Below are 25634 nucleotides of genomic sequence, written 5' to 3' on the forward strand. Positions count from 1 at the left end.
TATTAAGTAAGCATCCCTTTTTTCTAAAGTACACTAATTTTTAAAACTTTGTATAAACCAGTGTTTCTTTATCTCAGCATTATTTACATTTTAAACCAGATAATTCTTTGTTGCGAAGGGCTGTTCTGTGTGTTACAGAATGTTTAGTACATCCCTGGCTTCTACCCACTAGATCCCATTAGCACAGTTTAATTGTGACAATCAAAATGTCTGTAAAAATGGACAATGTCTCCCAGGTGGCAAAATTCCCACTGGTTTAGAACAAGTGTCAACATAAATCTCTTTCTATGCAGTAATACCAAAAGGATAGCTATAATACCAAAAGCAGGTAGGTACTGGTTCCTTAAACTTCTAATTTCAGAAGTCTCAGAACTTTTTAAACAGCTTATATAAATATATTATATTGGAATGGTAAAGCAGAAAAGCTTGAAGTTTCTACATTTATAAGCAATCTTCATTCAATCAGAAACATGAATCAAACATAAGTTAAAAATGAAAACAAAATATAGAATGATATGGGTGGGCTATAGCAGTTACTAATATAGAAAAATATAACTGGGCTGCTAAACAATACGTGATCATTATAATCAGTCCTTTGTATTACAGATTTGCAAAACCTGTCTTTATACAAATGCCTGATATAAATATCTAATCTCCTGGTTTTAGGAAATCCATTTTCAATAAACTAAGGCTGCATGTTTAAGGTGTCTCTACTGAATATTTAAAATACATCATAAATAGATTTTAAATAAGAGCTTAGTGCATGTCCTCTGGCATTCAGTGTAAGGTTAGTTACTGTAGAACTCTAGGGTATTACAAGATTTGGGAAAATAAAACTCTAATAAATGAATCTAAGTTATCCTCAAATGTTTTGGTGGAAAAATTATGTATGATGTAATGTTCACATGCTATTTTTGATTTCTGAACAGGAACAAAAGTATCAGTTCAGAAGAGAGCAAAGTCAAGGGCACATTCTTATAGCAGCAGCAAAAAAAGAGAAATCAAACCTTCAGCTGCAACTACCCATGATGATTGAAAAAGTTATCTCCAAGGTCATCAAAAAATGTATGAACCTTTAAATTAAAACACCATTAAAAGCACAAAGAAGTGTTTCATTTTCACCAGACTGTAAGCACACTAGTGATGTTCAGAAATAAAAATTAAAAATCAATTACACAATTATTATTGATTGTTAATATTTCTGAACAAATTAGCTGTCCCTAGAATATTGTTAGAATTGATATTTGTAATATTTAACATTCCTTTTAAAAATTAATTAATTAGCTAATTTATTTGAGAAAGAGAGAGCATGAGAGAGCACAAGTAGAGGGAGGGGCAGAGGCAGAGGGAGAAGCAGCCTCCCTGCTGAGTAGGGAGGCCGATGCTGCTAGATCCCAGGACCCTGGGATCATGACCTGAGCCGAAGGCAGATGCTTAACCTACTGAGCCACCCAGGTACCCAATATTTAACATTCTTTCTAAGATGATTTAGTCTATATAATTCCATGTTTTCAGTTAGACAAAATTAAGATACCATTTAATTGTTATTGTTTTACATTTAGAGATGCCTAATGCCTGTAATTTTAGAGAGACCTTCCTTTGTCAATATCTGCCATTCAACCAACATTTCCTGAGAGTCCTCTCTATGCCAGACACTGTTCTTTTGCAGTAGTGAATAACCCTCAGGTCATGGATCTTGTGTTCCAGTGGAGGAAGAAGGCAAATAAACAAATTAAGAAATAATGAGTAATAAAACACAAGGCAGTGATAGCAATAAGGATAAAAGGACAGAAAGAGCTTGAGAGACTGTTAGATCAGGTTGTTGGGCAGGACTCCTAGAAGTAGTGATTCTGTACCCAGGCCTAAAGGACAAAAAAATCTCTGACCCTCTGGGAAAAAGAAATACCCATCATGCTGTGTAAAATTAAGTACTCCTTAGGAGTAAGCTGGAGTGCAAGGCATGGTGTTGCTCCCTAGAATCATGGAAGGGAGCAGAGTAAAAATGAACCAGAAGAGGTCACCGGTTCCTCTTATTAGCATATCAGCAGTTGTCATAATTTTACATACATCCTAGAAGTATGATACTTTTATGACCTTGGTAATTCTTCAGACAGAAACGAGTCCTGTGATTTCTAAATTAAAAGTGCAGAGCTCCAATCAAATGGACAAGTTCAAATTTCTGTGGAAAGAAACTCAAAATTCAAAGTAGAAAAAAATAGTAATCAAATACCCAATAAAAGTTCAGAGGACTCTAAGATCAAAAAGAAAGGTGTGGTTGAAATCAAAGAAATAACTGAAATGTTTATAGGTCCTGGAGTCAAGGGGAGAGGAGTTAAGAAGTCCAAATCCAGAAGTTCGTGGTTGTCTTGCAATTGTGAAGAACATACTGATTTCTAATACACTGTCTGATTTTCTTCAGAGGCAAACCAGTATCTGTCAGAAGATGTACACTGAGTTTGAGCTTGTAAAACTTTTTCTATAAAAAGGAGTCTAATATTCATGAGTGGGAACTCACTTTTTATTTTGGAAAAAAATACTATAATCAGCTCCTACTCTTGAAAACCACAGGACTCTCTAAATATGCCCACTCTCTCTCTCTTTTTTTTTTTTTAAAGTAATCTCTACACCCAAAGCAGGCCTTGAACTCACAACCCAAAGATCAAGAGTCACATGTTCTACCAACTGAGCCAGCCAGGCAACCCTGCCCACTGTTTCTATCCTGATTTGGAAATATGAGTGAGCCCACAGTGAAGGGCTAGGGAAAGCTAAGGCTGAGAATTAGGTAAGAATAAAGGTCATGGGGCTGTCCAATTTTCCCAGCAGCCACATGTAGAAGAATGAAACTGGACCATTTTCTTACACCACACATAAAGATAAACTCCAAATGGATGAAAGACCTAAACGTGAGGCAGGAATCCATCAAAATCCTAGAGGAGAACACAGGCAGCAACCTCTTCGACCTCAGCCACAGCAACTTCTTGCTAGACATGTCTCCAAAGGCAAGGGAAACAAAAGCAAAAATGAACTATTGGGACTTGATAAGATAAAAAGCTTCTGCACATCAAAGGAAACGGTCAACAAAACTAAAAGGCAACCTACGGAATGGGAGAAGATATTTTCAAATGACATATCAGATAAAGGGCTAGTATCCAACATATATAAAGGACTTACCAAACTCAACACCCAAAAAAACAAATAATCCAGTCAAGAAATGGGCAGGAGACATGAACACTTCTTCAAAGAAGACATACAAATGGCCAACAGAAACATGAAAAAATGCTCCACATCACTCGGCATCAGGGAAATACAAATCAAAACTACAATGAGATACTACCTCATACCAGTCAGAATGGCTAAAGTTAACAAGACAGGAAACAACAAATGTTGGCAAGGATGCAGAGAAAGGGGAACCCTCTTACACTGTTGGTGGGAATGCAAGCTGGTACAGCCACTCTGGAAAATGGTATATAGGTTCCTCAAGAGGTTAAAAATAGAGCTACCCTATGACCTAGCATTTGCACTACTAGGTATTTACCCCAAAGATACAAATGTAGTGATCTGAAGGGGCACCTGAACCCCAATGTTCATAGCAGCAGTGTCCACAATAGCCAAACTCTGGAAAGAGCTGAGATGTCCGTCAACAGATGAATGGATAAAGAAGATGTGGTATATATATATACAATGGAATATTACTCAGCCATCAGAAAGGATGAATACTTACCATTTACATCAATGTGGATGTAACTGTAGGGTATTATGCTGAGCAAAATAAGTCAGTCTGAAAAAGACAATTATCATATGGTTTTACTCATATGTGAAATATAAGAAACAGGGCAGAGGATCATAGGGGAAGGGAGGGAAAACTGAATGGGAAGCCATCAGAGAGGGAGAAAAACCATGAGAGACTCTTAACTACTGGAAACAAACTGAGGGTTGCTGGAGCAGAGGTGAGTGGGGGGATGGGGTAATTGGGTGCTGGGTATTAAGGAGGGCACGTGATATAATGAGCATGGGGTGTTATATGCAACTGATAAATTATTAAACACTGCATCTGAAACTAATGATGTACTATAAGTTGGTTAATTGAATTTAAACTTAAAAAAAAAGGTCATGGTCTAAGGTAAGGAAGATGACTTTCTGTTGATACCTTCAAAGATATCAAGGCAAGTAAAACCTCTCCAAATTAAAAATCTCTGGTTCTCTGCCCCATTATAATTTATCTGTGGCATATACCACTTACCTTCTCCAGATTTCACTCAGAGGCATTTATAACCACTAGTAATTTCTTTATCAAATTAATTATAAACATTAACTTTTTATCATTGTCAATTATTAAATGTGTATTTTTAAATCATTAATGTAATCAGGTTATTTTCCATGTTTTTACCCAAATGAATAACTTTCCATTAAAATTCTTAAGCATTTCTAAGCACTCTGAAGGACCTGCATAAATATGATGAAAGGAAAAATTAGAAAGATTAAAAAAACACAATCTTTTGGTTTTAAAATAAAAATTCAAAAGTAGATTGAATAAAATATTGACATTTAGTTCCCCCAAATACATTGCAAGTCATTCGTAAATTCCTCTGAATACCTGTGTGTAATAGACACTGTTCTTTAAAGTTATTTACTGAGTTCTTTCTATTTTCAGGGATAGGGGACTGCCACAAGGTTAATTCACTTGCATAGAAAGTGAACGAGAACTGTAACAAAGCATAGGGTATTGCCATTATTGTAAGTATATGTATTTAAAAGTGGTGATACTGATCTCTAGAGTGATAAATGAGTAACTTCCACTTGGTAGATGTGTTAAATTTGTTAAGATGTCAGAAGATCCTTTTAACAAAGGAAATAATAATTTATTATGTTAATAATAACTTGTTAACTGGCATAGTGATTCTTAAAATAGAACATTTTTCCTTCTCACTATTAAGATGAGAATTCTGGCATCACTAAGTATCTGCAATCAAATGCCATACCTGCATTTTGAAAAAAGTTAGTATTGACATTTTTAAGTATAAAATGGCAGGGTGATTTGTTTTGTTACCAGGGATTCGGTAAATTGCAGTTTAGCATGAGTAATTCCTATAAGCATATACAAATGAAGTGTGGACAAAAATATTGTTTAGGGAATTTTGTATTTGTGTATATTAATTGCCTGAGTTTTCAAGGATGACTGATGCATTATAATTCAAACTTCAAACGCCCTTCAAATTAACAGCCTGTACATGAATTTAAACCCTTACAAAGAAATAGCACTGGAAGCTCTACTTTCTATTTTGAGGGTACCTAGAAATATAAATCAGTCTTTTTTCTTCAGATTAAACTGTCTACTGACCATCAAATTTTTAAATGCATCTGGAATATTCTTTCTAAAAAACAGTTTGTGTAAATGGGTAAAATTTCAAGATTAAGGGAGAAAAAAGCAAGTTAAAAGCCCTATTCCAAAGCTTCAAAAATTCACTTTCTCAAAATCAAGCATTAGTAGTAAAATAACTGAAATAAGAGTCCCCTGCTCTCTTCTTAGCACCAACACACTTACTTTAAGATGTGTGGCAAGGAGATCTCAGTGATTCTACTCAATCTTGGCTATTTAGATGAATAATCAACTCAAACAAAACCCACCTAATTTTTATCTTAGAACAATCCTTTTCCAAGTCTCCTAATATTTCCTGGCTCACTGAATCAGGAGTGGTAATTTTAAAAATATTTTTGATAGCTTTTCTTTACCTGTTTTTGTAATTTCATTTCCATTTCCAGACAAAATCGGGGAGTGCTAAAAATAACAAACGTGACTAATTCTCAATTACCTGCAATAAAGAGAAGGCAAATGGGGACCCGGCATGATGGAATAAATTACATCCACTGATAGCTTAAAAATCCAATTTTAACCATTACTTTCAACCTCCTTCTTATTAACAAATAAAATTGGACTTCTCTAAGTTCCATTTCCTCTTCCTTCATCTGAAAAATCCCGATGGAGTTGCTGGCATGAAGATAAATGTCCCAAAGATTGGTAAACGGAGACAAAAAGGGAGAAAAAAATATGGGTCATTTATGTACTTAATGTTTCACTACAAATAAAGAAAATTAGGAAAAATAACTGAATTGCCTTAAACATTTTTTCAAAGTACTAACCCACTCACTCCAGAGTCAGGTTTCAAATGGTCACTAGGGTTGGTAAAAACATAGAGAATACTAATATTCCTTTCAACTTTAAAAATGCAGGCTTTTGTATATAATTATAATACAGAACTGTATCTTAATAAGTGGACTGCAAAATAATTTTTTACAATTCAGTAACAGTAACACATTTTATTCATTTAAAATATGAATAATTAATATTGTGAGAAAATGTGGATTTGGGCACAGAATGTTGATCTAGAAATCATGAAATCTGATTCACGATTAACCTTATTACCTTGCGCAAATCATTTAATTTGGCCATAGATTCTCATTTGTGTAGTAAAGAAAATGATGATGTTAAGAACTACATGATCTCCAAATTCTGTTCTAGACTTTTTAATCTAACAAGAAAATATCAGCTGTAAGCAAAAAATCTGAGAAGAAAACATAATTTTTATTGGATGACAATCTGTGTCTGAGATCTGTGTTATTCCCCATTATACTTACATATTCTTTCATCCTTTAAAATTGAGTGGTGACTGGATAGATGGAGAGGTAAGTGTATAGACAGGTGATAAAGCAAACACAGCAAAATAATAATTATTAGATTTAGGTGGTATATATATGAGGGTTCACTGTACAATTTTTTCAACTTTTCTGCCTGAAACTTTTCATAATAAAATTTTGGAAATAAAAATCAGAATTCTCTGAGAAATTCTCTACAAATAAATTTAAGGTAATATTAGAAGAGAATTAAATATCACATGAGTTGGTCTTTTCTGACCATAACAAGTGTTTTGAGTATATGGAACTACTAGAACCTTTGATAAGGGAAACAAAGGCAAAAGAAAAAATTAAATCTCCTTATTGCCTACAGCCGATTGTCAAGTCCTTGAAATAGGTAGAATGACCTTCCTCTGTGAGCTCATCTGCCTTGATGTTGACACTTTGCTAAGGGCAAAAGGCAGTCTTAGCCTGAACCCCCAGGATCCAGTGAGTTTACTTTAACATAAAAATTCCTTTAGGAACTTCCTTTATCTCTACCCTGCAAGACACATGTTAGCAATCATCCTCCAATCATATGGCCCACTGATACACATCTGAAGGGTCTCATGACTGAGGGTTTACTAAACAGTAATAAATGACCTTTTTCTAACAATAACTGGTCCCCTCAAGGTCCCAGAAACCTTGTTTCCAAAATACCTTTGATGCTTGTGGTGTCCCTAACCCCTTTCCAACTTGAAAGTATAAAATCAGTCACCGGTCACAACCCCAGTGCAGCTCTTTCTGCCCCCGGGTCCTGTCCCCCTGCTTTAATAAAGCCACCTTTTTGCCCTAAAGATGTCTCAAGAATTCTTTCTTGGCCATTGGCTCTAAATCCCAACATTTCCTACATCACCTTCACACATTGCTGGTGGGAATATAAAATGCAACAACCACTTTAAGAAACAATTTCCCACTACCTTAAAAATTTAAACGTTTAACCACTATGTAACTCAACTATTCCTATCCCAGTTATAACCCGAGAAAATAAAAATCACATTTCATACAAGGATGGGTATTCATTGCAGCTTTCCACGTAAGAGCCAAACACCAAAGAAAACATGGATCTCTATTAGCATGTGATGGATAAACAGTTTACTGAAAGGAATACTGATCAGCAATAAAAAGGAATGAAATACTGATACAAGTAACAATACGAATGAACTTCAAAGTCATTATGCTGAGGGAAAAAGGCTAGACAAATGTACATATTCTATGCTTGCAGAAAATTCAAATTAAACTACAGTGACAGAAAGCCTATTAGTGGTTGCCATGGGACAGGGTGTAGAGAAGGAAGGATGGATTACAAAAAGGAAGAAGCTTTTGAGGATGATAAAACATTTGTTACCTTTCTCGTGGTGATGGTCTTTTGGGAGGATGCATATGTTGAGAATTGTCAAGTTTTGCATTCTATATATGTGTACATCAGTCTACTTCCACTACACCTCAATAAAATTACAAAAAATGACATGAATTGGACTTTTCAATACCATTAGAAGGTATTATAAAGTAATATGGAGAACTTTATAATTAAAAAATGATATGTACAGGGCTTTCCTTGTGTAGAATGGCTATCTAATGGATATCATTTCCAAGTAACCTTCATGGGCATGGGTCTTATTAGGTATGCCAGTTTTGCAGATGGGCTTTGTGGTTGTGCAATCTGAGTGGCCACAGAGGATTCCATGCTTGGTATAATGCCCTGCTGTTGCCATCGCAAAATTCTTCATATTTTTTTATTTATTTATATTTAAAGATTTATTTATTTATTTATTATTGGGGGGGAGGGCAGAGGGAGAGGAGGAGAGAGAATCTCAAGTGGGCTCCCGGCTGAGCACAGAGCCTGACGTGGGGCTCGATCCCAAGACCCCGAGATCATGACCTGAGTGGAAATCAAGAGCCAGATGCTTAACTGAGTGAGCCATCCAGGCGTCCCACTTCATAACTTTTAACCAGGGGGCCTCTCATTGTCATTTGCTACTGCACCTGGCCAATTATGTAGCCAGTCCAGTCCCAGATCATGGAATCGTCATGGAGGGAATTTAAAAGAATGAAGCCTCTTGATAATAAAGAGTAGATCCGTACTTGAAACATCTGTATCCATGGTTTAGAAATTCGACAAGGGACAAGATATGGGAAATTCGACTGCACAGTGTGGATTTTTTTTTTTTTTTTTTTGGTATCATTGGCAGGATGGAGTGTTTATAGACTAAAAGTACATGCTAAACACATACTTTCCTGATGAAACCAGGAAATAAGAACTACTAGAGCTCTCGAAATTTAATGAGAAACTACCAGCCGGTCAAATTTCTTTCACTTTTTTTCTTTCTACATCAGGATATAAATTATACATCATTCCCTGATATGTGCTCAGTAGTTATAGGCCCTCTCTAAGAGTTATCTGAGAGTCGATGATGTACATGTTATTTGCTATGGGGCTCTGCAGAGACAAACATGTTACACCATCCTCCACAGATGTTTATTACACCACAATTACTGAAACAGACATGCACTGTACTAAATTTCCAAATATAAAGCAGAAACAGAGAATGACTGTAAGAGTAATGATGTTATTCGATCTCCTCCTCCCTCCCTTTTTTTTTTTTTTTTTTTACCAACAGACATGATGAATATCAACAAAGTGATCCCTGCACTGTCAACAAGAGGAGATGATTAATAATGCATCCCTAGGTAACTTGCTGGGATTTCTTTGTGAAACAAAAGCTTACCTTCTAGGTTTCCTCTCCCACTTTAAAAGCTTCAGGTTTTTGCCTATCACTGAGTAGAGGCCAAGAAAAAGCCCTTGCCTTAGCTACAGAAACTGAGAAGAAAAATAACAAGTCCTAGGTCACTTGCTTGATGTCTTACAGCTAGATGCAGCTGCATTTTACAGCCTGTTTATTAAAAAAAAAAAAGTTCTAAGACTTTGCTGAGCTATGAAACTTCCTCACCACAGAAAAAATAGACAAAAATTCAGGAGCTGAAAGCAAAAGCAAAAAGAAATAGGTGAGGTGTTCGCATTAATTACCATGAATTGGGCTTGCAGAATGGGTAGATCGATAATAATGGGTATCATACTGCATATTTTCAGCTCATAGGCAAATTGTTCATATCATTGAGGAAACTACTGTAAACACATTATTACAGGTTTGAGTCAGAACTCAGAGGATGGAGGATGCGATGTGTCAACAAGCACAGTAGATTATTAAGAGTAATGTCAAATGGCCTGAGCATTTCACCAAAATGAATTTTATGCCTTAAATACTGACAACTTGTTCCATCCATGGTACAGGGATGACCTTGAGCTGATTATTGGTTGGTTGACTGGCTGAGGAATATCTCAAGATTTGCATTAGCAAACAGCTCAAAAAGTTTGACTCTGTCCCGGGTTATCCCTAGATCCAGAGTATAAGGAAAACCAAGAAAATTACTAGACTAACTCAGGGCTTCCAGGTTCCAAGCCAGGATTTCTCAGCCTAATTGTGCCATGACCTTCAGGATCAGATAACTGCCAAATCTCTGATATCATAATTTCAATTGCCTTAGTCACTTTTTTAAACCCATTTAAGTGAATGCTCTATAAATTTAAAATAATATATCACACAGATTAACTGAGATCCCCAACTCAAGTTAAATTTGGCCACACTGCTAAAATGGACATTATTCCTGTTTTCACCTTTTAATTGTGTTTTGGTTGTCACTCTCTTTTCAAACTTTACTCTTATTATGCTAACTTTTATCCCTAAAATCTTGGAGTAGATACACTATCTCCCTCTACCCCAAAAAAAGCAGAAGAGGAAAAGTTGTAGAAGTAAATTTGCCTTCCCAAGAGGCAGAAACTGGTCATCCTACCTACATGTAAGGCTATCTAAGAACTCCGCTCAGCCATCTTTTTGGTAAGATCACATAGAGGGGAAAAAATTCAGGATGTCAGAATAGGAAAGTCCTTAAAAGAAAGCTATTCCAGGTTCTGCTTCTACTCTAACTTTAAAGGCAAAGATTTTCATTTTCATAGTAATACTATTATGTGGGATAGGAGTGCAAATGAGAAAGATACATACTTTAAAAAGAAGCAAGCGCATAAAAAAATAATTTTACATTTGGAGAAGGGCTATGTCCTAATAAAATCTCTGTTTTATCATACTGACCCCAGCTTGGTTTGATCTATACCAGGGTTTCTCAGCCTTGGCACTGCTGACATTTTGGAACCAGATCATTATTTGTACTGTACATTCCAGAGCTTTTAGCAGCATCCTTGGTCTTTACCCATTATATGCCAGTAGCAGCACTCCATACTCCACAACTCATGACAATTAACAATGTCCCCAGACATTGCCAAGTGCCTCCTTGGTGAAGCAAAATCACCCCTGGTTGAGAACCACTGCCCTAAATAGTACGGCTAGAATAACGCATGGCACAGTCTCCTCACACAGCCTCTGGATATATTGGTTTCTCTTCCTGGCTTGATCTTCTTCACACACTCACACACACACACACACACACACTTCTCTTTCAGATTTTTTAAAAATGACTTTTTAAGGGACATGTTAAAATTTAAAGGCTCTATTTCCTTACTTGAATTCAACCAATATTTACTAAACACTTACTATATGCAGAGCAGTGGGCTATGCATTAAATACGTTCTAAAGATGTATAAGGAAAATTCTCTTCCAAAAAGGGTTTGCAATCTATAAAGAGGGATTCCAATTACTGGAGCACATTGCAGAGTAAATTAGCACCATAAGAGGGGAAAGATGGTGAGGAAAGGAATATACGACACCTGGGCATATTGCTCACACAACCTCCTCGGGGCTCTTTGTAGAGTATTGTGCCCCGCCTTGTGCTGCTTCTTGAGAACATATTTAAAAGCTTCTGAATATAAATCTATCTCCCAAAACTACCTTCTCATGTTTAGGAATGTTAGGAGACACAGAAGGGCCACGGATTTCCTTCAAGTGACGTTAAATTTCAAGGCACTTAATCAGAGGTGCGTGGTTACTCATCACTCTTCAATATTAATGCTCTTACATCACGTTCACTGCCGATGACTATTTGCTCTTCACAGAACTTCAGTAATTAACTGAGAGAATTACTAACTTTGTTTTATAGGAAAGAACTAAAGGCCCAGAAAAACTCACTAATTTTTTTTTTTAAGACTGCTGTGAGAATTAACTTTACATTCTCCTTTCAAAATTTAGTATTGGCAGCTTAAATATGGATTAAAAGTTATATTCTAATGAGTTTAAATTACAACGGACAGTAGCTTGGATCAGAACCTGGTTTGGCTATGAGCTGAACAGCCAGCTAACCTTATCACTAAGAGAGCCACAGGAGAAAGGTTTCATGCATAAACCTTGCCTATAGAAATCTGTAGTGATCCAAGCATTAGTTTCAAAAGAGAGACTATGTGTCAGAAAGTTGATGACTAGAGAAAGATCTTATTTCTCTCCTTTTAGTAATTCTTTGCTTCCCTAATAGTAAGAGCAAAGAAGTTAGGTAGGACATACAAGAAATCTGCTCCTGATCTGGTTCTTTTATTTGTTTGTTTTAATTAAGTCTTTAATTTTAATTCCAGTATAATTAACATACAGTGTTATATTAGTTTCAGGTGTACAATAGAGTGATTCAACAATTCTATACATCATTATTCAGTGTTCATCATAAGTGTGCTCTTAATCAGTGTTCATCATAAGTGTGCTCTTAATCCCCTTCACCGATTTCACCCATTCCCCCACCCACCTCCTCTCTGATATGCTTTATTTTAAATGACTAAACTAGGAATGTCAAAAAAGTAAACGTTATTTCTTTAGCTAACAGGCTAAGCAAGATAAACAGAAAAACAAAGTCCTGTTTTGTGAGAATGCCACAAAAAACCTTCCAGAGCAGGATAATGATCCACAGTGATTTATTATCCTGCACCCCAGAGTTGCAGACATAGTAGATTCCAGAAGAGGCCTGATACAGACAATGCTAATACTAAGCAAAGGTAAATAACAGAAGGATGGCTGGTGTTTAAATAAACCTCTTAATCTGGTAGCCTGTTTAAATGAATGCTGGCATTAATATTTATTACTAGAAGTTTTAATTAATACTAAAAATTATCATTTTTTAAATTACATCTTATTTTCCATGTGAACCACATCTATGGGTAACCTGCTGGTTTAGACTGCAAGGCAGTAATCATCTTGCCGCTGTACAAATTAATTTAATGGAGGGGTAAGTACACAGGAGAAATGCGACAGCTCCTAACATTTTGACCTAATACCAGGTCACAAAGTGGAAGTAAGTAGAATATTTTGATAGGAAAATCATCAGAAAAGACACAGACCTCATCCATGTCATAACCATGGAAAATGAGATCTGGGGCAGTGGGTTAACTGTAGGCTGCTTTGGTATTTTGATAGCATTAAAGAAGGTATTTAAAAGATTTTTCTAAATTTTGAAATAACTGTGGCTTACAGAAAAGTTGCAAAAATAGTATAGAGTTCTCACTTCACCCAGTTTGCCTTAATGTTAACATTTCATATAATTTTAATAATTACATGAATAATTAATATTGATACAATACTATTAAACTACAGACATTATTTGCATCTCATTTGCTTTCTCTCTATCGTTCTTTTTCTGGACCAGGATCCTACATTGCATTTAGTTGTCATGCCTTCTTATGTCCTTAAACCTGTCAGAGTTCCTTAGTCTTTGTCCTTCATGACCTTAACATGGTTGAAGAGCATCAATCAGCTATTTTCTCCCTTAAAAATATCCCTTAATTTTGGTTTGTCTTCTGTTTTCTCATGATTATATTAACGTCATCTTTTTTGGCAAGAATACCACAAAAATAAGGTTATAACTTTCTCAGAACATCATATTAGGAAAAATAATAAATAAATGACAATATGTCTCATTACTTATGATCAACATTGTATCTGCCCAGATTTGTCCACTATAAAATTACTAGAACCTTCAGAAGCAACACTGCCCTATGAACACATTAGTTTTAGTCATTGAACCCATTTTGAACTTCTGACACTCAGAGTCATAAGAAAAATTTTTGCATTGTTTTAAACTACTGAGTTTGTGGTAATTTGTTACAGTAGCAATAGGAAATGAATACGTTACCCGTATTATTAGTTAAAATAAAGGTATCCAATTTGTTAGATATTTCTGAAGAAAAAGTGTTTGTATTAATCAGAGCTTATGTCCTTCAAAAAATAATTTGACCTAGCACTCCCAGAAATAAAGAAGCTCTAATTCCACAGACCATAGTAGGTTGGAAACTACATATTTTGGATCTGAAAATGTCAGCATTTACATTTGCTTTTAATTCCACACGTAGCCTACTCCAGAATCAGTAGAGCTATAGTACCTCTTCAAAGATATAAAAATCTGGAAAAACCTTCCAACTCGGTTGGATAAATGAGTGAAGTAGAGAGTACATTAACACCCAGATTTCATAGTAACCAAGAAATTTTAGAAAACCATAAAAGGTTATCTAACTAAATCCTTTGGCTTGAATTTAACTGAATAAAATCTTCCACATACATTTATATTTTCTGCAACCAAATATATGTGTTTGCATGCATGTGCCTACATATGTATACATTCATAGTGGATTAAATATGGAGTTAATGTTTTTTAAAAAATATTTTATTTAGGGGTGCCTGGGTGGTTCAGATGGTTAAGCGTCTGCCTTCGGCTCAGGTCATGATCCTGGAGTCCCTGGATTGAGCCCCACATCCGGCTCCCGGCTCAGCGGGGAGCCTGCTTCTCCCTCTCCCTCTGCCTCTCCCCCTGCTAATGCTCTCTCTCTCTCTCTGTATCTCTGTGTCTTAAAGAAATAAAATCTTTTTTAAAAATTATTTATTTATTTATTTATTTATTTATTTATTTATTTATTTGCGAGAGTGAGCAAGCAAGTGGGGGGAGGAACAGAGAGACAGAGGGAGAAGCAGACTCCGAGCTGAGCGTGGAGCTCCACGCAGGCCTCAATCCCACAACTCTGAGATCATACCTAAGCCAAAATCAAGAGTTGGAAGCTTAACTGACTGAGCCACCCAGGTGCCCCTGAAGTTAATGTTTTCATTTCATTAAAACTATAGGTATTCCACAAGTATTTTCAATTGTTGATGCAGAACACGATGTTGATAACAATGAGAAAAATACTCACATTATTCTTTTTTTTTTTTTCCCTTGGACAACTGTAAGCATTCCTTAATATCAATTTGATTTTCTCTGGGTTAATTTTTCAGAAAGATCGATTTCTTTTTTTCCTTCAGTTTTACTGAGATATAATTGACATATAATCTTGTGTAAGTTTAACATGTATAATGTGATAATTTGATATATGTATATATATTGCAAAATGATTAACATAATAAGGTTAGTTAACACATCCACCATCTCACAGAGTTATCGTGTGTGTGTGTGTGTGTGTGTGTGGTGAGAACACTTAAGGTCTATTCTCTTAGCAACTTTCAAGTATATAACACAGTATTATTAACTCTAGTCACCATCTATACATTATATCCCCAGGACTTATTCATCTTATAACTGAAAATTTGCATCATTTGATCAATATCTCCCTATTTCCCCCATACCCAGGACCCTGGCAATCATCAATCTACTCTCTATTTCTACAAGTTTGGCTTTTTAAGATTCTACATAAAAGTGATACCAGGTAGTATTTATCATTCTGTGTCTGACTTATTTCATTTAGCATACTGCCCTCTAGGATTACCCATGTTATTACAAATAGCAGGATTTCCTAATTTTTTATGGCTGAGAAATACTCTATCATGTATGCATATTATATACATACACACACATACACATATGTATATATACATACCACATTTTCTTTATCTATTCATCCACCAGCAGACATATAGGTTGTTTCCATGTCTTGGTTATTATGAATAATGCTACGGTGAACATGGGGGTGTTCAGATATCTCTTCAAATTTCATTTCTTTTGGATATATACCCAGAAGCAGGATTGCTGAATCATAAAGTAGTCCTATTTTTAATTTCTTGAGAAACCGTCACACTGATTTCCATAGTTGCTAAACCAATTTATACTCCCACCAACATTGCATAAGGGTTCCCTTTTCTCTATCACATTATTCTTAAACATTTCATGTATTTTTGCACCTTTTCTTGGATATTACTTGAAAAAGTCATATACTTCTGTGGTTACAGGAGTACTGTTTTCACTTTGACTGGACACATTCCTTCCTAATCTCACTTTTGCTGCTTTCTTTGATTGGGGCATAAAATCAAAGCTTGATTTTTTATTCTTGACTATTTCTGATTAAAAAAATCATTACTCTTCTAAGTTTAACAATTTTATTTATTACTTTTTTTAATAATCCAATCAAGAAATGGGTAGAGGACATGAATATACATTTCTTTTTATTTTTTATTTTTTTTAAGATTTTATTTATTCATTTGAGACAGAGATACAGAGAGAGAAAGACAGCATGAATGGGGGAGAGGCAGAGGGAAAGGGAGAAGCAGGCTCCCTGCTGAGCCAGGAGCCTGATGCAGGGCTCGATCCCAGGACCTTGGGATCATGACCTGAGCCGAAGGCAGACGCTTAACCATCTGAGCCACCCACGTGCCTCAGTTTAACAATTTTAAATTGTTGTTGTTATTTGTCCAGATTTTGAAAGTACTCTTAAGCAGCTATCTCATTTTGGTAAAATAAATTTAATTTCAGTAATACTGTTTAAAAATTTGGAAAATTCTAAAGGATGTCTTTGGCTATTGAACTAAATGTAGTTTCTTTACATTGACTTAATTCGTTTCAATTTATTTCCTTACGAAAAAAAATCTGCAGTGCAAAACAGAAGCTAAAATAAGTCCAGATGACAAAGGTGATGATTCAGATAAATCTTATAAGCCTACTTCACTTAGAAATATTATCAAATCAGGCACCTGGGTGGCTCAGTTGGTTAAGCGTCTGCCTTCATCTCAGGTCATGACCCCAGGGTCCTGGGATCAAGTCCCATATTGGGACTCCCTGTTCAGTGGGGAGTCTGCTCCTCCCTCTCCCTCTTGTGCTCTGCTCTCTCTCACTCATTCTCTCTCAAATAAACAAATAAAATCTTAAAAAAATATATTATCAGGGGCGCCTGGGTGGCTCAGTCGTTAAGCGTCTGAGTGGTGAGAACACTTAAGGTCTATTCTCTTAGCAACTTTCAAGTATATAACACAGTATTATTAACTCTAGTCACCATCTATACATTATATCCCCAGGACTTATTCATCTTATAACTGAAAATTTGCATCATTTGATCAATATCTTGAGAAACCGTCACACTGAGCCTTCAGCTCAGGTCATGATCCCAGGGTCCTGGGATCGAGCCCCGCATCGGGCTCCCTGCTCCGCGGGAAGCCTGCTTCTCCCTCTCCCACTCCCCCTGCTTGTGTTCCCTCTCTCACTATATCTCTCTCTGTCAAATAAATAAATAAAATCTTAAAAAAAAATATATATATATATATATTATCAAATCAAGAAACACTCTTTTTTCTTAGTTCCTAAGACAGAATTAGGAAAACAAGGATTTTCTTATTAATTTTATAGAATTCAAATGAATATCCTTGCTTACTAAAAAATATACTTTCCTTCTCAGAACAATGCAAGAAAGATTTTGTTTGTATTTATATTATCATATATAAAAATTATCATAAAAATCTATACTAATTACTACTATCATTCATGGAATAAAACATTTCTGAGTGCACACTATGTACAAGACACTACGTTATAGTGACAAACACAACCAATATGTAAAAATAAGCAATAGGATACTGAGAAGCTAGCTGGAAGTGTTATTAAGCTTTTGGCTAGATTTTGCTTAGGGCAACACAGGCCAAGAATGGTAATAATAAACTGTACTAAGGCAGCCCAGCATGTCAGGCTGAAGCCTGATGAATGAGATGGAAACACAAGGCATTAGTGAGTGGGCTTTGCTTTCACTGATTTAAGTGTAAGAGATGAAACTTGGAAAAGTAAAACTTCCCTCAGGCAGGGAAAGAGATGCATAAGTGCTTCTCCAGGGGATGGGCAGCTGCCAGTCTAGAAAACAAGCTAACTAGTGTACTGGTCACAGCCAAGAAAGCCAGGAAGCTTTGCCAGGCAGGCAAGGATGATTAATATTCAACCATTTATCCACCCACCGGGATACATTCACACTTCAGACAGCAGAAGTTGAACCCAAAAAGCAATTTTTTCCCTTTGCAGTCTTTTGTGATGGCTTGATTGTTAACTAGCTTGCCTAGTGATCATGGTGATCAAATTACCCATATTGTCATCATTTTATTTATCCTCTCATATTCTGGAAATATGCAGTTAAATCATTGTTCATTGGTTTCCTGCTAAATATTCTGTATTATATACCAAAATTTTTAGAACCCTATAGTGCCTCCACATGCTTCTTGTTCTAAATTACCTTAGAAAATTAACAGGAAGCACAGCTCTCTTAGAAGCTCAGGGACACTTTTGTATTTCCCAGCACTAATGATAAAACTGCTACCCAAAAAGGCAGCAAAAAATTTAGGAGGTCAAACAAAGGTGATAGGGACCTTCATTTATTTGTTATGCTACCCTTCCTGTGTCTTATTTGCTTAATGTTGCTCTATCGTTATTAGAGCCCCTACAGTTAGGGAAAAATAAATCATAATTAGCATTAGTAAGTTACCTTTTGGGTAATAGGATTCCTAGGTGAGTCTGGCACAGATTAAGCCTTCCATAAGAGTCTAATTAGAGTGTTACTTATTCTCTAGCTACTACTCACCAATTATTTAACATAATCTTTGACACCAGCTTATTCTAACGTCTAAAAATATTAAGGTACTTTAGAAGAGGTCTTTTTGAGATTAGCTCCTATACTTCCTCGAAACAATTAGGGAAGTAAAATAAGGAAAAACCAAGATTATCTTTGCTAAGATGATTTGGAACACAAAATGCCTACCTCTATTTCTGTAGCATAATTCTTTCACTGAAGTTCATGATATGATAAGGTTTACAAGACTTGGGAATTTATATCCAGACTACTTTTATGAGTAACTGTGCACTTAAAACCTCTGTATCATTTGTAATATCTGGGAAATTTTGGAAGAGGTTTCAGAATTCTTGAATCCACTAGTCAATAAAATGCACAAAATATAATAAGATCCAGTAAAAATATACCAGTAGCAGTCAAAAAGGGAAGAGTTCCAACTTTATGCCTTAAATTGTAAAATATAATAGCCAAAACAAGGAACAGAAGGTTCTGGGTTTACATAGTGCTCAGTTCCTTCCACTGTTCCCAACCTTGCCAAAACTGAATGAAAAAAAAAGGTAAGTGATATCCTCCAATTTTCTGAATTTGGAGGAAAAACGGTTAATAATGAGAAAGGTCAAGGGGCAAGATTCCATGAGTAGAAAGAAGCTCTGACATACCACTTTGTGAACTACAGCAGAGATAAGAGGGGTATCCAGGGCTTCCTTTTCTCCAGGACATTGCACTATCAGAGAAGGAGATGAGGGAGGTTATAACGGGGCCAATGAATAATAACTTTCTTTTTCTTAATCAGATTCTGAATCTGTCAAAAAAAAAAAAAGGCAAAGAATCAGTATATGGAGACAAAATGTTGTCCCTGCTAGTGATAAAACTGCAAAGGAGGATGTAGCATGTAGTTGCAAGGTAGCGGGATTCCTAATACTGATTTAGATTCACTTGCCCATGCAATAATTACCAGAGCTGGAAATCTGAAGACCTCCCCTTGTGAAGGCTCACCCTTGTAAAAGTTAATAGAATCCAAGAGCAGACTAGTGCTCATGCTTCTTCCAAGTACCTTGGTTCCCAAAAGGAAAGAGTGGCTTAACCATGCATGTCTACTTCCATGAGCAAACACCAAGCAAAACTCCTTCCAGCTATTCACATTTCCAAAGGTAGTGGATAAAGATGGTACTCTGGTCTACTGAGGAAAATGTCCTCTTGGTAAAAGCTAGAGAATTGAAGACTAAGCTTCCTTTCCAACTAAGGTTATACTCCTGTCTGGACAGATTGGGTTCTGTTAACAGAAAAGTAATTGGGTCTTAGAAGAAAGACCAAAGTCTCAGATGAACCCAGCCTCATCCCAGCTCACCTTGTAGCCCCCAGATATGCCAGGCCTCAGGAAAATGAACAGAAAGAAGTGCTAAGTGGGGTAGGGAAAGGTGGATTAGTCCCAAATAAGATGGGTATCAAAGACATCTCTCACATTTCATCAAAACAAATAAAAAGTTTGGATAAATATGCCTGTATCAGAGAGACAAATGAAAAGTAATGGTATGGCACCTTTGCAAACATACTATAAACACATTTGAAGGAAAAAATGAACCAAAATGAACAAAGAAAACAACAAATGCAGAAAAGAGACAAAGAATGCAGCATGGGAAAAGTATCATCTAAGAAATAAAAGCAGCACTACACAAGTGCTGCAGAAACACAAAAAATTAGCATAATATAAAAAGCTCAAAATTATATAATTAAAAATCAGAATGAGATGAAAACATAAGGAAACTTCTAGAGTTAAGGAAACAAATATAGAAATAAATAGTTCCATTGCAAATATATTGCCTAAGTTAAAAGACAGTGATGAATAGAATAGATGTGGATGAATAAGAAAAGATTTGACAGAATCATAATGGGTAAAAAAAAAAAAGGCAAGAATAAAGAAATAACGAATGAGGAGGTGAAAATTATTTAAAGCAGGCAAAAATGATCCAACGTAAAAATAGTATCTCTTAGATAATGAATATAAGGAGAATGGATCTGAAATATAGGAAGACATGACTAGGCATATTAAGAAGGTATAATATCTCCTGGAAAAACTGATAAAAACAAGCACATTAAGATAAATTATGGCTAACTATTGAAATATAAAGATAAAGGAAGGTGGAAACCATTCAAGATGGCAGCATAGGAAGACCCTACATTCACCTCCTTCTATGGATATACCAAATCTACAGCTAAATCCAGGGCAATTTTCTCTGAAAAAGACCTGTGAAATAGATGAACAGCTCCTCCACAATAAAGGATGAAAAGGCCACATCAAGATGGGTAGGAAAGGCAGAAATATGGTCTTGCCAAACCGCCCCCCCCCCCTCCAGTGCCACAACCAATAAGTGGGAGGGATCTCACAAATGCAGAGCATATCCTGGAGGAGTGAAAGGTTCAAGAACCACATCAGGCACTTCAAACCATGGGAAATGCACAGAGAGATGAGCCCCCAAAATGTCTGGCTTTGAAAACCAATGGGACTACATCCAGGGGACACAAAGGGCTATAAAAAACTTAGACTCCATTCATAGGCTTGAGCACAGACTTACTTATCCTGGGACCTAGTACAAAAGTAGCAAGTTGAAAAGTACTTAGACTACAAGTGAAGGAGATTAATGGCTAATCTTAAAACATGTGGAGGAGCAGGGGTCTGTTGGAACTCTCTCCAGGGATGGAGGCACTGGTAGGTGTCATTTTTTGCAGTCTCCCTCTCCTTGATAGCACTGCATGTCCCAGGCTAGGGCTCCCCTGGAGCTAAACCTGGGAGGTAGGATCACCCTAGCCATGTGTTCCCCCATGGCCTTTCCCTGCTAAATCCAGTGGGCAGATGTACCCAGGCATTCTCCTGTGGTCCCACGAAAGCTGGTGGGTACATACAGTCCACAGAGTGAATACCCTTTGAATGCCTGGTTCTGAGGGTCAGAGAAACTTGCATTTCTGGGCCCCACAGGACTGAAACAATCTGAGACACAGTTCTTGGCAGGTTACCATCCCCAAGTCACTGCGCAGACCACAGACTGAAAAATACCTCTGTCTTCCTGTGAGCACTCCTTTAAGACTGGGAGAGATAGCTGCTTCACCTAATACATAAAAACAAACAGAGAAAGCCAAGTAAAATGAGGAAACAGAGGAATGTGTTCCAAATGAAAGAACAAGATAAAATCCAAGGAAAAAAACCTTATGAAATGGAGATAAGTAATTGACCTGATAAAGACTTCAAAGTAGTGGTCATAAAAATGCTCACCGTCTCATGAGAAGAACAGATGAACCCAGGGGGAGCTTCAACAAATAGATAAAAAATATAGGTAAGTACCAAGTCACAGAGCTGAAATAAAAATACACTAGAGGGGTTCAACAGGAGACTAGATGAAGCAAAGGAAAGGATCAATGACCTGGAAGACAGGTTAGTAGAAAGAACTTACTCAAACAGAGCAGCAAAAAGTAAAAAGAATTTTTTAAAAATGAAGATAACTTTAGGGACCTATAGGACAATGTCAAGTGGAACAACATTTGCATTATAGGGGTCCCAGAAGGAGAAGAGAGAAACAGAAAACTTATTTGAAGAAATACTGGTTGAAAACTTGCCTAACCTGGGGAAGAAGGAAACAGAAATCCAGATCCAGGAAGTCCAGAGAGTTTCAAAAAGATGAACCCAAAGAGATCTACATTAAAATGCATTATAATTAAAATGTCAAAAGTTGAAAATAAAGAGAGAATCTTAAAAGCAGCAAGAGAAAAACAATTTATTATATACAAGGAGACCACCATAAGAATATAAGCAGGTATTTTAGCAGAAACTTTGCTGTCTAGAAGACAATGGCATGATATTTTCAAAGTGTTGAAAGCAATAAACTTCCATCTAAGAATACTCTACCCAGCAACGTTTCATTCAGAATTGAAGGAGAGATAAAGAGTTTTCCAGACAAGTGAAACCTAAAGGAGTTCACCACCACTAAATCAGCCTTATGATAAATGTTAAAGGGACTTTGTTAAGTTGAAAAGAGAGGGCATTAATTTGTAACATGAAAACATATGAATAAGTAAAAATCTTACTGGTAAAAGTAAATATATAGCTAGGGTAGTGGACTAATAATCACTTAAAAGCTAACATGAAGGTTAAAAGAAGTAGTAAAAATAACTATAACTACAACAATTCATTAATGAATATACAAAATAAAGAGATGTAAAAGGTGACATCAAAAACATAAAATAAGACGGGGGAGTAAAAATATAAAATGTATTTTATACATGTATTCAAATTTAATGTATTCATAATACATTATAATGTATTTTATAATGTATTCAAACTTAACTTGTTATCAACTTAAGATAGACTAGTATATATGTAGACTGATATATAATAGCTTTGTGGTAACCACAAAGCAAACAACAATGTAAATACCTAAAAAAATAATGAGAATGAAATCTAAACATAACACTAAAACGAGGCATCAAACCACAAGGGAAAAGAACAAGAGAAGAAAGAATCAGAGAGGAATTACAAAACAGTTGGAAAACAATGAATAAAATGGTAGTAAGTACGTACTTATCTATAATTACTTTAAATGTAAATGTACTAAATTCTCTAATCAAAAGTCATAGAGTGGATAAATAAATAAAAAAACAAGACCCATCTATATGCTGCCTACAAGAGATTTACCTCAGATGTAAGGATAAACAAATTGAAAGTGAAGAGATGGAAAAAGATTTTTCATGCAAATTGAAACCAAAGAAATATGGGGTAGCTATATCAATATCAAACAAAATAGACTTTAAAGCAAAGATGGGCATTAAATAAGGATAAAAGCATCAATCTAGTAAGAAGCTATAACATTTGCAAATATTTATGCACCCAACATAGAAGCACCTAAATATATAAAGCACTTATTAAACAGAATTAAACAGAGAAGTCAGTAGCAATACAATGACATCAGGGGACTTTAATACCCCACTTACATCAATGGATAGATCATCCAGACAGAAAACCAGTAAGGAAACGTTGGCCTTCAGTGACACATTAGACCAGATGGACTTAACAGATATATACAGAACATTCCAATCGAAGGCAGAATAATACATATTCTTCTCAAGTGCACATGGAAGATTCTCCAGGATAGATCATGTTAGGCCACAAAAACGTCTCAATAATTTTAAGAAGATTGAAATCATATCAAGCATCTTTTCAGACCACAATGTTATAAAAGTAGAAATCAATTACAGGAAAGAAAACCCTGGAAAAATTACAAATATGTGGAGATTAAACAACATGCTCCTGAACAACCAATGGATCAACCAAGAAATCAAAGGAGAAACCTTGAGACAAATGAAAATGTAAAAACAACATGCTAAAATCAGTTCTTAGAGTGAAGTTTATAGCGACACAGGCCTATCTTCCTAATTGGATGAATTAATGTTGTTACAAATATTCATATCAAAGTTAAAGTGGCATTTTTCACAGAAATAGGACAGCCTTAAAATTTATATGGAACCACAAAAAGATCCTAAATAGCTAAAGCAAGCTTGAGAGAGAATAAAACTACAGGTATCACGCTTCTGGAATTTCAAACTATACTACAAAGCTTTAGTAATCAAATACTACGGTATTGGTATAAAAACAGCCCAATAGATCAATGGAACAAAACAGAGCTCAGAAATCAACCCATGAATATATGACCAATTAATTTACAACAATGGAGGCAAGAATATACAATGGGGAAAGGACAGCCTCTTCAACAAATGGTGTTGGGACAGTCATATAAAAAAGAATGAAACTGGACTAACATCTTACACAATACACAAAAAATTAACTCAAAATGGATTAAAGACTTGAATATAAGACCAGAAACCATAAAACTCCTAGAAGAAAACATGGCCTGTAAGCTCCTTCACATCAGTTTGGCAATAATTTTTGGATCTGATTTTTTTTTAGATTTTATTTATTTATTTATTTGAGCACGAGAGAGAGACAGAGAGACAGGGATTACGAGTGAGGTGGGAGGGCAGAGGGGGAGGGAGATGCAGACTCCCCACTGAGCAGGGAGCCCAATGTATGGCTCAATCCCAGGACCCTGAGATCAAGATCCTGAGCTGAACAGATGCTTAACTGACTGAGCCACCCAGGCACCCCTGGATCCGATTCTAAAAGCAATGGCAAGAAAGCAAAAATAAACATATGGGACTCTATCAAACTAAAAAGCTTCTGCACAGCAAAGGGAAAAACAAAATAAAAAGGCAACCTACTGAATGAGGTTAGATATGTGGAAATCATATATCCAATAAAGGGTTAATACTGAAATTGTATAATGAACTTCTACAACTCAATGACAAAAAACCCTAAACAATCTAATCAAAAAACGGGCAGTGGATCCGAGTAGACATTTTTTCAACGAAGACATACAGATGGCCAACAAGTACATGAAAAAATTATCAATATCACTGATCATCAAGGAAATGCAAATCAAAATCATAATGTGATATCATTTCATATGTTAGAATGGCTATTATCAGAAAGACAAGAAATAACAAGTATTGGTGAGGGTGTGGAGAAAAGGGAACCTTCATGCACTGTTGGTGGGAATGTAAACTGATACAGCCAGTATAGAAAGCAGTATGGAGCTCTCCCAGAAAACTAAAAATAGAACTACCATATGATCTAATAATTCTACTTCTGGGTTTTTATCTCTAGAAATGAAAACAGTAATTTGAAAAGATATATTCACCCCTATGTTTACTGCTGCTTTACTCACAATAGCCAAGATACGGAAAGAACCAGAGTGTCTATCAATGGATGAATGGTGTTAGAAGATGGAGGAGGGTCAGCAAAGTATCCTCTGAACTGAACTGAAAAGGCACTTTGAGACTGAAAAACAAAGCCACTCCATACCATTTACACAGAGTTTTATTCAGGTAACTTACTGACAGAGGGAGTAGGTGGACAGATGATCTAGGTGCTATTCTCCATCCAGTCTGGACCTGAATCCACAGCTTTTATAGAGTGAAGGGGCATTGTGGTGAGGTCAAAGGATAATTATCTACACTGGCACCGTCTAGAGTGCCAGAGGATCTCTACTAGTTATTTGAAGTGACACCCTCTGTATGCCAGTCATCTCTACTAGTATCCAAAGTGGCACCTTCTGTGTGTCAGTCATCTCTACTA

At 36.0% G+C, this 25634-nt stretch overlaps 1 pseudogene; it reads left to right on the top strand.

Annotated features, from left to right (window-relative positions):
* The first annotated feature begins 9083 nt into the window (after positions 1 to 9083).
* LOC116631413 overlaps positions 9084 to 25634 on the top strand; it is a 37244-nt pseudogene continuing 20693 nt past the window's right edge.

This window comes from Phoca vitulina, unplaced genomic scaffold (genome assembly GCF_004348235.1).
Source record: "Phoca vitulina isolate PV1807 unplaced genomic scaffold, GSC_HSeal_1.0 scaffold5, whole genome shotgun sequence".
In the NCBI taxonomy this organism is placed as follows: domain Eukaryota; kingdom Metazoa; phylum Chordata; class Mammalia; order Carnivora; family Phocidae; genus Phoca; species Phoca vitulina.